Source organism: Athalia rosae, chromosome 1 (assembly GCF_917208135.1).
Source record: "Athalia rosae chromosome 1, iyAthRosa1.1, whole genome shotgun sequence".
Taxonomy (NCBI): domain Eukaryota; kingdom Metazoa; phylum Arthropoda; class Insecta; order Hymenoptera; family Athaliidae; genus Athalia; species Athalia rosae.
Window position 1 is genome coordinate 2,904,096 of NC_064026.1, and position 15,246 is coordinate 2,919,341.

The 15,246-nt window shown below is 36.4% G+C and overlaps 1 protein-coding gene across 1 annotated transcript in view; it reads left to right on the top strand.

The window, feature by feature from the left end:
- Positions 1–15,246, top strand: part of LOC105690762 (AT-rich interactive domain-containing protein 5B-like) — a 91,876-nt gene that overhangs the window by 21,593 nt on the left and 55,037 nt on the right. The window lies entirely within an intron of this gene.

Here is a 15,246-nt window from a genome sequence, read left to right on the forward strand (position 1 = left end):
AAAAAATTCAATAATAATGGCGAATTTTGTTATATACCCAAGAGGTGTATGTACGTAGTATATATTTACGTATATACTCGGTATGTAAACGGAAGTAGAAGAAGCAAAGCTCTTGAAAAGGATTTTAAAAGTTGCGGGGGATGGAAAGTATGGAAGTTTTATATATATATATGCACGCGAAGTTAGATGAAAGGTGATGCGGAGAAGTGTATAATATGAGCACATGTATTTTATATATATTACTGTATATATATTCGAACACATGTACCTTCGTATACACATCTGTATGTACATATCCTCTACTCCCGCGCACGAGAAGAGAGTATAAGGGATGAAAAGTGAAGGAGGGTAAGAAAAAAAAAAAAAAAGAGGTCGGAGGGGCTACATCGGTGTTTATTGTGTGCACACTGTGTATACGCATATGTACACGCTGACGCAGTCGAATCCACACCCTGTACGTATCCCATATCCGTGTACAGTGTATACTCACGTTGCTGCTTCTCACCATTTCACCCAACGTCCATTGAAATTTTATCCAATTCAACGCCAATTGAGCGAACAAGCAGAGTCAAAAAGTATACGGATACGTACAACGTACAATTATGCATCGTCGTCGTTCTTTTGTATTAATTTATTCCCTTATCAAAAACGTGTATCGAAGTAGTGTTAACTACTCCGCAAGTGTTCCCATATGTTTAAAATATATTTATGTACACCACGCACCCCCCCGTTCGGCGCGAAAATTTTTATGGATTCATGGTTTCTTCGACGAACGGATGGATGGATGGAAAAAACGATGGAGGTTTAAGGCGCTGCGAGGGTAGTATGTACAAATATATGTAGCGTGTAGCGCGGAGTTTGCCTCCCGAGCAAAGGGAGCCCCGGAGCCTTGGAGCTGCTTTTCGAAGCTGGTTGTTATTTGGACCAAGTTTTACTGAAAAGCGGAAAGCGGGAACCTCCCGATGCGATACGGAGTGGGAGAGAAAGGGGGATGAAAAATGCGCGATGGAAGGAAAGAGAAATATGTTGTGTACACGCGCACACCTACGCAGACGCATCGTGTATTTGTGTTTGAAGGTTTTTCACGTGTTCGTGTGCGCGTGTGCGTATATATCGGGGAGGGGAACGGGCTCCAGGGGTGGCGTTCGGCTTATGCTAGCTATCGTAAGCAATACTCACTTACCTAACCTATACTTACATATTTATGTATCGCACGTACTACATACAGACGTGTCGTCTAAAAGGCAAAGAGAATTTCGCTAACCCTCGGTTGATAACATTAGGGTTTGAGATTAAGGCTTCCCCTACTACTCCATCTCGTTCTCGTTCTTCCCATTATATATTTCCGTCCCCCTTCACCCTTTGAAATTATATCAATTCTGTACACTCATTGCCAATGTTTCTTCTATTGTTCAATTTATACCCATATATACCTAACCCTGTTACTCGCTACCTTGCCATTTTGCACACGTAGAAAGTTATTGGTGACGAATCATTTTGTCGCCATTGTTTGACCTGTTCTTTTTTTTTTTTGTTTTGTTATTCCTTTTTTCCTTTTTGCCTCAATCCATTACAGTGATTTGATTCTTTTTGATACTTTACTTATTTTTTGTTTTACGCGTTATTATTTCTTTCGTTAGCTCTCTTTTATCTGAAAGTTTTTAACTTCGCTTCCTTTTTTTCCTATATCTTATACACACATTTTTATTACACCTTTTATTATATATACATGCACGTATGTATATCCACCGCCTAGTTCACGCGGAGAAAGAAAGAAATGCGACGAATAAAACCAAAAATAATAATAAATGAAGAAAAAATAAATAAGTCAAGAGAAATAACAAAAACGATAAGAACGTAAGAAAGAAAGAAAGAAAGAAAGAGAAAAAAAAGTGTATAAAATAAAATGAGAGGAGAAACAGAAAGAAAAAAGAATGAAGAAGAATGAAGAAGAAAAAAAGAAAAAAAGGTCTAAAAGCGACGTGGAAAAGGGATAGAATGAAAGAAGAGAAAAAAAAAAAAAATTACGAAAAAGAAAAAGGCAAAAAAAAAATATCGAGGGTATAGAGGAAGAAAAACGCCACGCGTAGAGGTGTATAAAACCTACCCTTGTATACCTATGTATATTATGTGTATGTATATATACAGGCTTATGAATTCACGACGAACGAATCTATTATATAGGTGTAGTACATACGGTGTATGTATGTATGTCAGAAGAGGGAGAGAGAGAGAGAAATGGAAAAGGCGGAGGAGAGATGAAGGGCGGGCAAGGGATGAAGAGAGGAAAGAGGGGAAGGACAAGTTTATCCTTCCTATACTTTCCCCTCTGGGCCACAGAATTTTCTGCAGCCTTCTGAAATTGCACTTCGCGTATAGGTATACAACACACGCCTTTGCACGCACACTACACGGGTATTCTAAAATACATGGGGGACGAAGAGTACATAGCTGCTTTTATTATTCACATATTTGCTTATGTGTTCACTGATGTGATTATCATATGCGACGGTGTGGATAGAATATTATTAATATAACGATGTTATAACGCGCCGTTAAACGAGAAACTAATTTCATTACGGGTGTGCATGTACCGTGCACAAGCGCGCATTCATCTACCGATTATTACATAAAATTTGTTATTGTTAATATTGTTGTCGCGTCGTTATCGTCATTCTTATAACATTGATATCATTACCCATTACTGTCATTTTCGCTGTTGTTATGATTATTATTATTATTATTATTTTAACTATAACGTGCGTGCGTAGGGCGTGTAGGGATTAGGGATTAGGGATTTGGTTAATCGTAAGTTGGTGTTGCGGCGGCGCGCGGACGGGGAGGTTTGGAGCTCCGGTTACTCGTATGTACTACACGGGGTATTGTATACCGTAAGAATCTCAGGAAAGTGAACAACATAGGGAACGCATGAGCGCGAGAGAGAGCTTATGGAAGTTCCGTGAGTGCGAGACAGACAGACTGCCTGCCCCTCCGTTGCCTTCGAGTCCCCACTCCGCCAAATTGTAAACAGACTATCGCTAGAGCTGTGATAGCCTGTTTAAAGAAAATCAATAAAAAAAAGTCTGTGATATCAAGAATAATAAGTATTAATAATTGTAATTAGAATCATTAAAGATTTAAATACATTTACATTAACAAAAAAAAAATTATATTTTCATGAGAAAACCTTCATTTTGAATTGGGAACTTTTTTGAAAATTTTTTAATATTCAAAGGAACAAAGTCAATCATATTTATGCTAATGGTTTTTGTTTTATCAATTGTGAGAGAAAAACACTCTCAACCCGAACGCGCTTACTTAGATCACAGCTCTAGCGATGGTCTGTTTACAATTTGGCGGAGTGGGGACTCGAAGGCAACGGAGGGGCAGGCAGTCTGTCTGTCTCGCACTCACGGAACTTCCATAAGCTCTCTCTCGCGCTCATGCGTTCCCTATGTTGTTCACTTTCCTGAGATTCTTACGGTATGTACGTAGGTACGTGTGGGTAGTTGGATATAGATATTGAATTAGGTAAGGTTGGGTTGGGTAGTCGCGGGGTAGTTTAATTGGCTGTACTAGAGGTCGTTTGCGAATATTTTATCGCCATATACCAGCGTAACTCGCTATGTATGTATAAAGTGTACATATGTATGTGTTCGCTCTGATATGTAGTATTATATGTACACACAACATATTCATCTTGTATACACGGTATGCACTAATGTATAAATGTATGAATTTATACATATGTATTACTGTGGGGCACAGGTACGCGATAACCGGATTTCCAATTTCAAATACACCAGATTCATCAACTATTTAATATTGCCAATATGCAGTCGACGCTCGCCCCGTCCATGTGTCGCGCACAATCTATGTACAGTGTACATATTATACGTACGGTACGTACATTTTATTTATCGTCGACTCGCGTGCGGAGAGCGACGAATTTGAAAGAAATGAAAAATTATCATCGAAACGTCAGAGACGAACGAAAAAAAAATTATCAATCACGTATGGGAATACAATCATTGATTTTGAGATAGTTGAAATGAAGAGTAATTGTTTTTCTCGTCATTTTAAATTGAAAAATTGAAGAAAAATAAGAAAGTAAAGTGATACTCAACATTTATTTTCGTTCTTTTTATCACGTGACACAATCGATCCTATTTCTTTGTCAAACGAAATACGGGTATATACTTGTGCATGTATGTAAATACGTATGTATATACGTATATATCTGCCGTGCGGAAACGGAAATATAGAATATCAAATATATTTCACCGGTTTACTGCTGCTGCAGTGGTATGTATCGGATACCATTTACATACATCTACTTTTTATACTTATTTCATAGGCATGTACAAGCGTACATGTTCATGTAAAATATATACATATCTGTAAAACATTCGGATGAATTCGCAAAGCACATATAAGCTGAATTCAGTTTTTAATGAATTCCCTATTCTTTGAAGGTGAATAAGAAAACGAAACCAAATAAGAGAAAAAGAGACAGAAAAGTGAAAAAAACACGTTAAAAAAATGGACCAAAAAATAATGATGAAAATAAAAAAATTAGCAAACCCTCGGGCTACGCGCATACACACCGTCGCGATATACCTACGCGCTATCTACGTGTAATATACACCTTTATTTTCAAATATATATATATATATATTTAGGTAAATCGTATTTGGTTTAAGAAATCGAGAAAAAAGAAACGGGAAAAAATGGCAAAAAGTGAAATACGATTTCTTCCATCCACATCTACATCTCTGCGCACGTATACGGGCGAATAAGAGGGCGAGTACGAATGTACGTGCGACTCGTTTGTATTATAAAATATTCAGTGAAATATATCTAACCATGTAGGTATAATCACGAGCGAATTTATAATAACGACGACGATGAGGATAATCATAACAACAATGATCATAATGACGATCATATTCGTGACGATAATAACAATAGTGTATATGCTATTTAAATGAGCGAATGAAAATCCGTTTGCATTTATACGCGACGTACGGAATAATACCGTGAAATTTGATTCGATGCTTAAATTATATGTGAACTTATACGTACGTACGTATGTTTGTACATGCATTTACCCTATATGTATATTCATGAGTTTATAGAATTAGTGTAGGAATAACAGTGTCCACTGTTATGATTAATTGTTTAATTTAATTACGTACAGTCGTAGATACGACCAACTTATGTGTTCCTGTATACACGTTCGCGGATAGTCGACTTGATCTTCTTGTCGTCGTGTAGTTTTAAATATATATATATACACACATATATACATATATACGCAACGAAGCTGGAATAATGACGCAATGCAGCAGCGGCAGCGGCAGCTGTAAGTTTCTCAAATGTGTATCCAATTTGCGGGTTGGTTGCAACGCGTAGGTATTATTCGCTGACTGCAGCACCACCACCTTCGCATCGCGTATGTATTTACCGAAACTACCGCGTTAGTGTGTCGGTGATCGACCTATACGTGTGTAATATGCACGCCTGCTGCACGCGCTTATATACCACCTAAATATACAAGTCACTCGAGCACGCCATCTAAGCTTGATATTTAAGATCGTTGTTTTATTTTTCTTTTAATATATATATGTATATATATATATTTATATGTGTATATATGTACATCATACACCACGTGTATAATGTATGTACATAGTTATAGTTGTGCAGGGCTCCCGCTGTTCAGTCAGAGGCATTTCCGTTTTATTTTCGGCGTTCAATCGCCCCCTCTTCGTTTTCTTTCTTCTTATTCTCCACTTTTTGTTATCCGTTTATTTTTTTTTTCTCATAATATCTTAGACACAAATTCACCACATATATATATATATATACATATATGTTTATTATAATACAGTACATAGGTACGCACGGTCTCATGTATTACATTGATATACGCTAACCTCCGTCATGTGCAGTGATCTCATGTGTACGTATGTGGGTACGTGTGTTTCACATATTTCGCTAAAATATATAGCGTATCGTAAAATGTAATTTCCGAGGTAATTTCACTTTCCCATAAACGAGTTTCAAATTGTAAACCAAATGAGAAAAAAATTGACAAAATTGAGAATAAGATAAATAAAAATGACAATCATTTTCTGAAATCAAGATATTCGCACGGGTTTCGTTATAACGATAAATTTTTTACTAAATAAAATAAAAAGTTCAGAGACGACAGATTTGCAAATTTTTTTTTTTTCCTTTCGATACCATGCGAGGAGATCAGGTCGACGGTTGTGGCTCGGATGATGCGCGTTTTAATTTATAAACGCAGTCTAGGTGCAGCGATGCCGTTGCTGCTGCTGCTGCTGCTGTTGCTGCTGTCGAGTATATATCTGTGCGCATCTTCGCGTTGGTGTAGAAGCTTATTTTATGTGCTTGCCGGTTGAATATGTTTATAGGTTAGTGTCCAATATACCGGGTGGTAGATTTCAGAAGTTGAGAATACCCGGAATTATTAGCTTCATCTCAACCCCGCGCGTTTTTTCACCTCATTTTTCTAGCTGCTACGGATACGCTCGTAACATTGAAAAAATGAAAAAGAAAATGTTGAAATTGCGCGTCATCGTTGAAAAAACATCCCCCTACCTCTTATTAACGGTGCTATATTCATTTCCAATTATATTCACACGGTTTTGAAGAGAAATATTTCCAGTTTTCTACGGATATCGTAATACGATCTTGGGATTCATTTATTGTTGCACGAAGAAAAAATGTTGTACCGCGCCGTTCCCGGGTATAATAATATCTACGGTTTACTTATATATATATATACATTCATCCGTCTCTCTCGGTCCCTTTCCCTCTCGTTTTCTCACGCGCGCGCCTTTATAACATATAATAATATATAGGTGCGTGGTGTACGTGTGACTATACAAGTGCGCGTACGTACGTACGTACATATATTTACGCGATGGTGGGGAATTTTTTAAACGTGTTTCCAAAGTGTTGGATACACGAAGCGCGCACGCACGCGTGTGTTATGTACACGAGAAACTGCATACGCATGCATGTACGTCGATATCCTCTATATAGCGTGTATATATCCAGAACTGGCAAGTGAGAGAAAAACATTTTAGTTCGTTGAAAGGAAGGCCTCGGCTATAATAACCACATATATCCGACGGTGTACATATGTATCCATATATATATATATATATATATATACATACATAAATACGCACATACCTACAACTGTATAGTTCCCCACGTATGTAGTCGGTTTTGTCGGTTTTTTTTTTTTTTTTTTTTCTTCTATCTTGTTATTTTCATTTTTGTTGCATCTATTCGTTACACACACGCGTGTACGCGATACGTGTGTCGTACCCTACACGTAACGTGATACGTACAACCGTTTGAGCTTGAGGAATTATTTTCTATCTGTAATGGAAAACACGGTGATATTTGCGAAAAAAATTTTCGGTGAAGGGGTATCGGCGACAAATGAACGAAATTATTGTCTCGTTTGAGAAAAAAAAAAAGAGAGAAAAGAAAAAAAATGTTCAGCACGTGCAGTTACACGGTGTAGGGAGATGTTTGATTTTCTTTTTCTCGGTGCGGCTCTGGTTCATTGTCGCGAGCCATGAGATCCCTGTTCTCCGGCTCTCTAACTCCTCGCCCCCATCCCTTTTATTCTTGTTAGATCTTAAGTCGTAACTACGAGGGTCGTCAACCCTCCCCAAGAGGCAAAACGTTCGCTCCGTTCGTTCGTTCGCTGGGCTAGCTAGCTAGCTCGCTCGCTCCTTCCCTCGGGTTTGCTCGAATGGAATCCCAACGTTGCTGTAGAGGCGGAGAGAAGCGAGAGGGAAAGGGAAGAGAGGGATCAACGATGAAACACAAAAAAGAACCCGTTAAAACTTGTAAGATGTATATATAGGTCTTTTACTAATCTCTAAGAGAATCGAAACACAGGAATACACTATATGAAATTTTTGTTCGACCGAAACCAAAAAAAAAATTCAATCACGAAAACTTTTTTATCGTCATAGTCGTTATCGTTATTTTTTCCTTTTTTTCAATCCTTCGAATCCTTCGCGTCTGCGGTATACGGGGTATTTCGTGTCGATTCACTTTGCATGTGTTCTTGATTTTCTCAATGGTTTTTTTCTTTAATTTTTTTTCTTTCGCCGCATCAATTTCAAAAATGCCACGTCTCGAACGTTCATAGGTTAAAGATTTCGTGATATTTGATAAATGATAATTATGATGAAAAAATTGAAACTGTTAGGGGCACGAGTTGTAGGAGGTGATTATTGGGCGATCAAATTTCGAGGAACCCTTTTTCCGCCGTGATCATTAAATTTAAAATTCGTACCGCCGTTTCCAAGCGCAATGCGGGTCATGTGGATGAATGAAGTATACTATGGGTTTTCATTATTGTGCATCAGCGGTGCAGCGGCAGCAGCATCGGTACGATGTTATAGCTAGAACAGTGTCTAGAATTACCTGGCCTAGGTTAGCAGCAACGGCATCGCTATGTACATATGGTATATATGTGTGTAAGATATACCGTATAGGTATAATATCGTATACGCGGTAACCGGCGCCGGCCACCTTCCAACCTCGACACTAATTCACATATTTTTCAACCATCGTCATTGCAGTCGATATAAAAGAATGAAACGAAAGAAAAAAAAAAAAAGAGGAAAAACTCAAGTGAAAATACAACCTCGTACATTTTATATTGCCTACACATAATTCACATCTGCCCACGCATATTTTCATTAGGTATTCTTTGAATCATAAATTTTTTTATCGGATAATATGATATACGAAAAATTATATACATACTATGTATATTCCAGATCCGACGCTCGTCGTCGACGGGATTTTTTTTTTTTTTTTTTTTTTTCTCTTTATCGTTGTTTCGCTGCAGGGGGTTGAATTGTTGGTAAACTTTGATTCGAACTTTACCTAGTTGAAAATAATCTGTACCTAGTATAATATCTGTATAGCGATATTATATAGGATGTGTACATAAACAAGAGGATATATCCATGTGCTTCGCCTAACCCCTATGTACATATTATGTATATCGTACACATACTCGATGTATATACCCTGTGGAGTTCGGGCAGGGGGTAACGTTCACCCGCCGACTCTCTAAATCCCGTAGTACGGTATACGGTGACCGCAGAGGAAATTATTAATTCGGCTCAGTGTTTTCCACCTTCATTTCGCTCCGGTTTATTTTTATTGTTCGCTTTTCGTTTTTTGTACCTCCTGTTTTTTCTTGTTTTTACGTAGGAACAAGTCGGAGGAAAGACGGAACTTGAAACATAAAAATGAATGGATTGAAAAAAAACTTCGCGAATGGCAAAATTTGATTGATTTTCTTCTAGTTTTTGTATTTTATATTCTAGAAGAACATTATTATTCAAAAAAATAAGCCTCACCCTTCGGGGCTGAGCAGAGGTGACGCCCCACAACAAACCGCGCGCCCGTGGCTACCTGACTCCAGCTAAGCTCGGGCTTCCTCGTAGACCGAGAAATTCGAATATTTTGACCCGTGCATGGATTGCGACGAATCAAAGTGGGTCTACGACTAAAACCAATCGATGTGTCTTATAATTTTTCTGCTCGCAACAGCGAATAATTGATGATTACTCGATCGATTGCACGAGAAGATGATTTTGGCTTTCAGAATTGGATTTCGGAGCTGATTATACGTAAGATTACTCTTGAAGACCCAAAAAAAAATTCGATTTTTGAGCAAAAAATGAATCATTTTTTTAATTGGGTTTAATATGCTTTTCTAACGTATTTTGGCCTCAGGAATCCGAATCTGGAAGAAAAATTAATCCATCTCTAAAATTGACCGAGTTATCGCCAATTTTCAGCTTTTTGGGGTCAAAAATAAAAAATTGAGCTTTTAGTCTATCTTCAAGTAATTTGAGCTCAGGAATCTGAATCCAGAAGAAAAATTGATCTATCTGCAAAAATGACCGAGTTATCCCCATTTTTTCACATTTTTTGGCATAAATTTGAGGATATCTCGAAGGGAAAAAATCGTAGCTCAATTTACTCAACGGATTCGTGTTCCTGAGGTCAAAATACATAAGAAAAGTGCCATACGATCAATTTTAAAAAATAAAAATTTTTGGCCAAAATTTGAAAAAATCGTAAGGGGTACCCCTTGGAAAAATCTCAAATTTTGGTCAAAAATTTTTATTTTTAAAAATTGATCGTATGGCACTTTTCTTATGTATTTTGACCTCAGGAACACGAATCCGTTGTCCAAATTGAGCTACGATTTTTTCCCTTCGAGATATCCTCAAATTTATCCCAAAAATCGCGAAAAAATGGGGATAACTCGGTCATTTTTGAAGATAGATGAATTTTTCTCTCGGATTCGGATTCCTGAGCTCAAATTACACTAAGACAGATTAAAAACTCAATTTTTTATTTTTGACCCCAAAAAGCTGAAAATTGGCGATAACTCGGTCAATTTTAGAGATAGATCAATTTTTCTTTCAGATTCGGATTCCTGAGATCAAAATACGCAAGAAAAGCATATTAAACCCAATTAAAAATATGATTTATTTTTTGCTCAAAAATCTCCTCCCTTGCATTCTTTCTTTTCTCTTATTCCGGCTTTTTGTTCTTTTGTAATGTATTTTTTTCTCGCGAAACGCGAAACTACAATATTAGTCGAGTGGTATTAAGTTGCCAACTATACTAAACCCCCAGTGCAGGTTTCTTTTATGTCCTATAGTTTCGTAAGCTTTTTTTTTCTCTTCTGGAGCACACGAGAAAAAAAATATACCTTCATGCAATATAACATAACGATATTAATAACGATGATAACATTTGAGAAATGGAACAATTTTTAATAGTTTTCTCGCAAACACGATGCGATGCACGAAAATAAGAAAATTCAATTCAATTAAACGAAATGATTTAATTGAATTTTATATTCTGATGGATATTTGTGCGAAAGTAATTATTGGTAATAATATTTTTACCCTGTATAATATTATATCGTTTTCAACGATGAAAATAGAAAATAGATTCTCTTCTATCAACCATCCAATTATAGCGCAAGGGTTTCCTTTGAACTTTGAACCAACCCCATCGCAACCTCATCCCCTTCTCTGTCTTTCTCTCTACCTCTCTCTCTCCATTCCACCCTCCCCCCTCAACTCTATTAACCCCACCCATTCCCTTCCCCCCCTCTCTCTCTCTCCCTCTCGTTTCATTTTCACCCACGTTCTTCAATTTATTTTTCTTTCGGTCTTATTTTCTTAATATATTTTCTTCGCTTTATATCGCCAAAAGAAATACATAAAAAAATAGTCGCGTACATCGACGATGATAAGTTTGTCTGTTATTATTAACGTTAACACTATTGTTTGGTTTTAATCATAGTTCAGCCTATTTATCTAGTCGTATGAAGGTTCCTTTATCAGGAGCCTATGCGTATGATACATAAGATACGCATATACCACATAAATACCTTTTACGTAAGTTTTTTTTTTATTTTTTTTTAAATTTTTTCATCTCATCTCTCACTTTTCTTATTCTCTGGACGGCACAAAACGAGGGTCGACTTTTAACGGAAATCAGGGAAGCGACCGCGGACAGGTAGATGAAAAATGAAAAAAAAAAAAACAAGAAAATCAAAACCATACCGAAGTTATAGTTGAATTGTTTTCAAATTTAGGTTTTTTTGTGACGATAAAGAAGAAATCGCCCGTACGAACGAATTGATTGTCGATAATCCCTTTTTTTTTACTGTACATATGGCGAAAATGGATATTAAATATTTGTAATATTTTTGGAAATCCGTACAATAAAATAAAATAAATTACCGACCGAAGTGAGTCGAGTATAAAATGCATAGCTGTATACCTGGAGTGGGTAATTAATAGTACCCGTGTACAGGTATACATACATATATGGGTGAGTTTGTGTATATGTACCTATGTACATACCCAATTAACAAAATTTTTCGAAACGGTTGTTTGCCGTCGTTTTCGAATACATAAGCTGCGCTTTGTGTGCAGCTGCATCGCTTGTAGAGCCGATGAGAACATATTATACCCTACATACTCGTATGTACGGATATACTATAGTTTACCGAGTCCTATGTACATATCATGTATATATACCTCGATATGTGTATACACCTATGCAGGTACATTGGTCTCTCGAGAGCCATGATGCCGTTTGCTTTGAATCAGATTTTACTATGCGTGTAAATCTGAATGCATATATATATGTATATAGCCGGTAATATATACTATATATATAAGTTTTACCGGATAGGTATACAGGTATTATAGGTACATACGTACATATATATGTACATACAATCTATGCTTAGGTAGCTTTTAGGCAAGTGGAAAGCTGAGAGCTTTGCAAAGCTTAACGAGCTTTTGCCGCGGCAACGCGGGGATCGGAGCGAGAGGAGGGCAAAGAGCGCGAGTTATAAACCGTTGAAATTGTAACGAGAAACGACAGAATTTCGAACCGCGTAATAGCTACTCAAACAACATGTATTCGTTGCAATTTGTTTAAACAGTCGTAAGAAAAAAGAACAAGTAAAAAGAATGTTATGATCGTAATTATAATCCGTCTACTCTCCTACGCCGAAGTCGCCGAAGGTGAGAAGAGGCAAAAAAAAAAAACAAAAAAAAAAAATTTATGTACACGAAGAAAATTTGCACATTTTTTCAATCCCCTCCGCACAAATCATATAACGAATGTATGTGTAATACATTTGTACACTCGAATCCGATCGATGATTGGAAAATAAATTTTTATATAATATTCGAGAAGATTTATCATGTACTTTTTGCGTTATGTACATACATATGCATATGTTTAGTTTGAGTAGAAAGAAAAAAACTTGAGTTTTACCGTATCTGTCGCTGTATCGCTATACCCGGTCATAGTTATATTTAAATTAATTTATTCGTGCGAAGAATCATATAATATTACGTTATGTTGATTCGATGCTTTATATCGTATACGTATGGTTGGATATTTTTTCTTCTAATTTTAATTTTAATGTAGGTGAATTGTTTGCCGGTGTATTTTATGTAAATTATATTTACACTCAATGATTACCCACCTCTACCTGTACATACGTATTATATTACGACAAATAGAAACGCTGACTAGGTAATTGAAGCCTTCGGTCGGAAGTTGTTTAGTAGCAATGCCGAAAAGTAGGTGGAGTTGAATGAAAGAAGGAAAAACATCGAGTTATTTCCACTTTCCGATTATACCCATGTTTCATGGTCGTCACTCATCTTTTTCATTTCGCTTTTCACTTTTTCCCCCCTTTTTTTTAGCTTTGAATTTTCGATTCTTGTATCACATCACATCACATTTCATTTCGTTTCATTTCGTTTCATTTCATTTTGTATGATATTTGATTTTTTTCCTATTTCTCTTTCTGTTTTTTTTACTTTTTTTTTTTTTTTTTTTCAAATGCAATACCCGCGTTGCATCCACTATAAAACTTTTAACGAACAAACAATTTCGCTTTACCTTTATGTATACAGAATGGTGATGAAACGGAACGCAACTCGCGCGCACCACATACACACGTGTACCTGTATGTTGTACTTCGAATATATTTTATTTTTTCTTTTCATTTCGTTTCGTTTCGTTTCGTTGTTTTTTCTTTATTTTTTCCTTTTTCGTTCATTTTGTTTTAATTTTTTTCAGTTTCAGTTTGTTTCATATTCCGCGTTCTATGCCGCACACATGTATCGTATACATACAAATTTATATAAATGTGTGTACACACCTATGCGCCCACGTGTATGTAGGTACATGTACACTGTAACCTTCATTCAACCTTTGCTTCTATAACCTTATATCGCACGCGACGTGAAAATATTTGACGACACGATTGTTCTCGAGTTAATCAAATTTTCCCCTGTTGCTTCCCCCACGTAGTTTTCTCCATCCCTCTATGTATTATACGTATAGCTATATGACCCCTCGATTTTCCTTTTTCTTTGTTATATTTTCTTCCTTTTTTTCGCTTCGTTCTGTTCCTTTTTCTTTCGAAGTGTTGTTGCTGTCGGTTTTTTGTTTTCTTTTCTTGTTATTCTCTCTTAATTTCCAAATGAAATTCAAAGTTTGTAAGTCTGCAGATGGAAGGTGAAGAATTAAAATTTAATTTTTCTTTATTTTTGTATTATATATTCCACGTTATATAGGTAAAATTGGGTTTTTATTGAATTCAAATTATATTATATACCTGGCCACTGTATACATTTACCCTACTGGGGAAACTATGGAAGACTTGTGATTCGAAGAAGGGAGGAAAAATTGATTTTCTCTCTCTCCCCTTTCAACTCCCATTTATTTTCCGAGCTCTTCTTTTTTCTCTCTACTCCTCCTCTGGCCCTCTTTTCTCTCTCCTTCTCTCTCTCTCTATTTCCCATTTCGTTTTAAAAACGGATTTAGAAATACCAAGGATTATATGGAACAAACGGTGCAATAATGGACGATTATAAACGGATTAATTTATTACAACTGATGTAAAATAATGTTATTATTATTTTTATGTTTTCTCTTCGCGCATAGGTTATTATTTTTATCGAGTTATCATAATCGATTAAATTTCGTCCATTTTCTTCTTCTTTCCCTTTTCCATCTATCCCTCGGAAAAGTTATGGTACATGGATCGCGTGATTCTTTTTTATTTCTTTCTTTTGCTTTTCCTTTTTCTTTTATCTCTCCTGTTTTGTATTATTCGGTTGAAAATTTCAAGCCTTATAAATACCTTTGCTAACCGTTGTGGAAGTCTGACGCCTATGGGTCGGCCTTGGCTATATACCTATACGTATGGATATATATGTAATAAAGCGAGATATACATACACATACACGTTTAATACATACGTATAATAATATACATAGATATACGCCGTGCCCTCGGTAGCTGGTAAATAATTGTCAAGGTATAACTGAAAATGCTAAAGGCTTCTCCCAGAGTCTTCGGGTCAATATATTTTCATTTGTAACTCGGTGCAGGTATATAACCCCCTGGGTTTTACAATAATAGGGAAAAACGTGACCCCCTCTTCCCCGCCGCTTTTCATCCTCTCATCCCCATTTTCCACCCTCTGTATACGCTATTCAACACCAGCAACGCTACCCTCTTTTTCCCCCTTAAACGAAAAACAAAAAAAACAAAAAAAAACAAAAAAAAAAAATGGTTATTTCGTAGATTCTGTGTAGTATA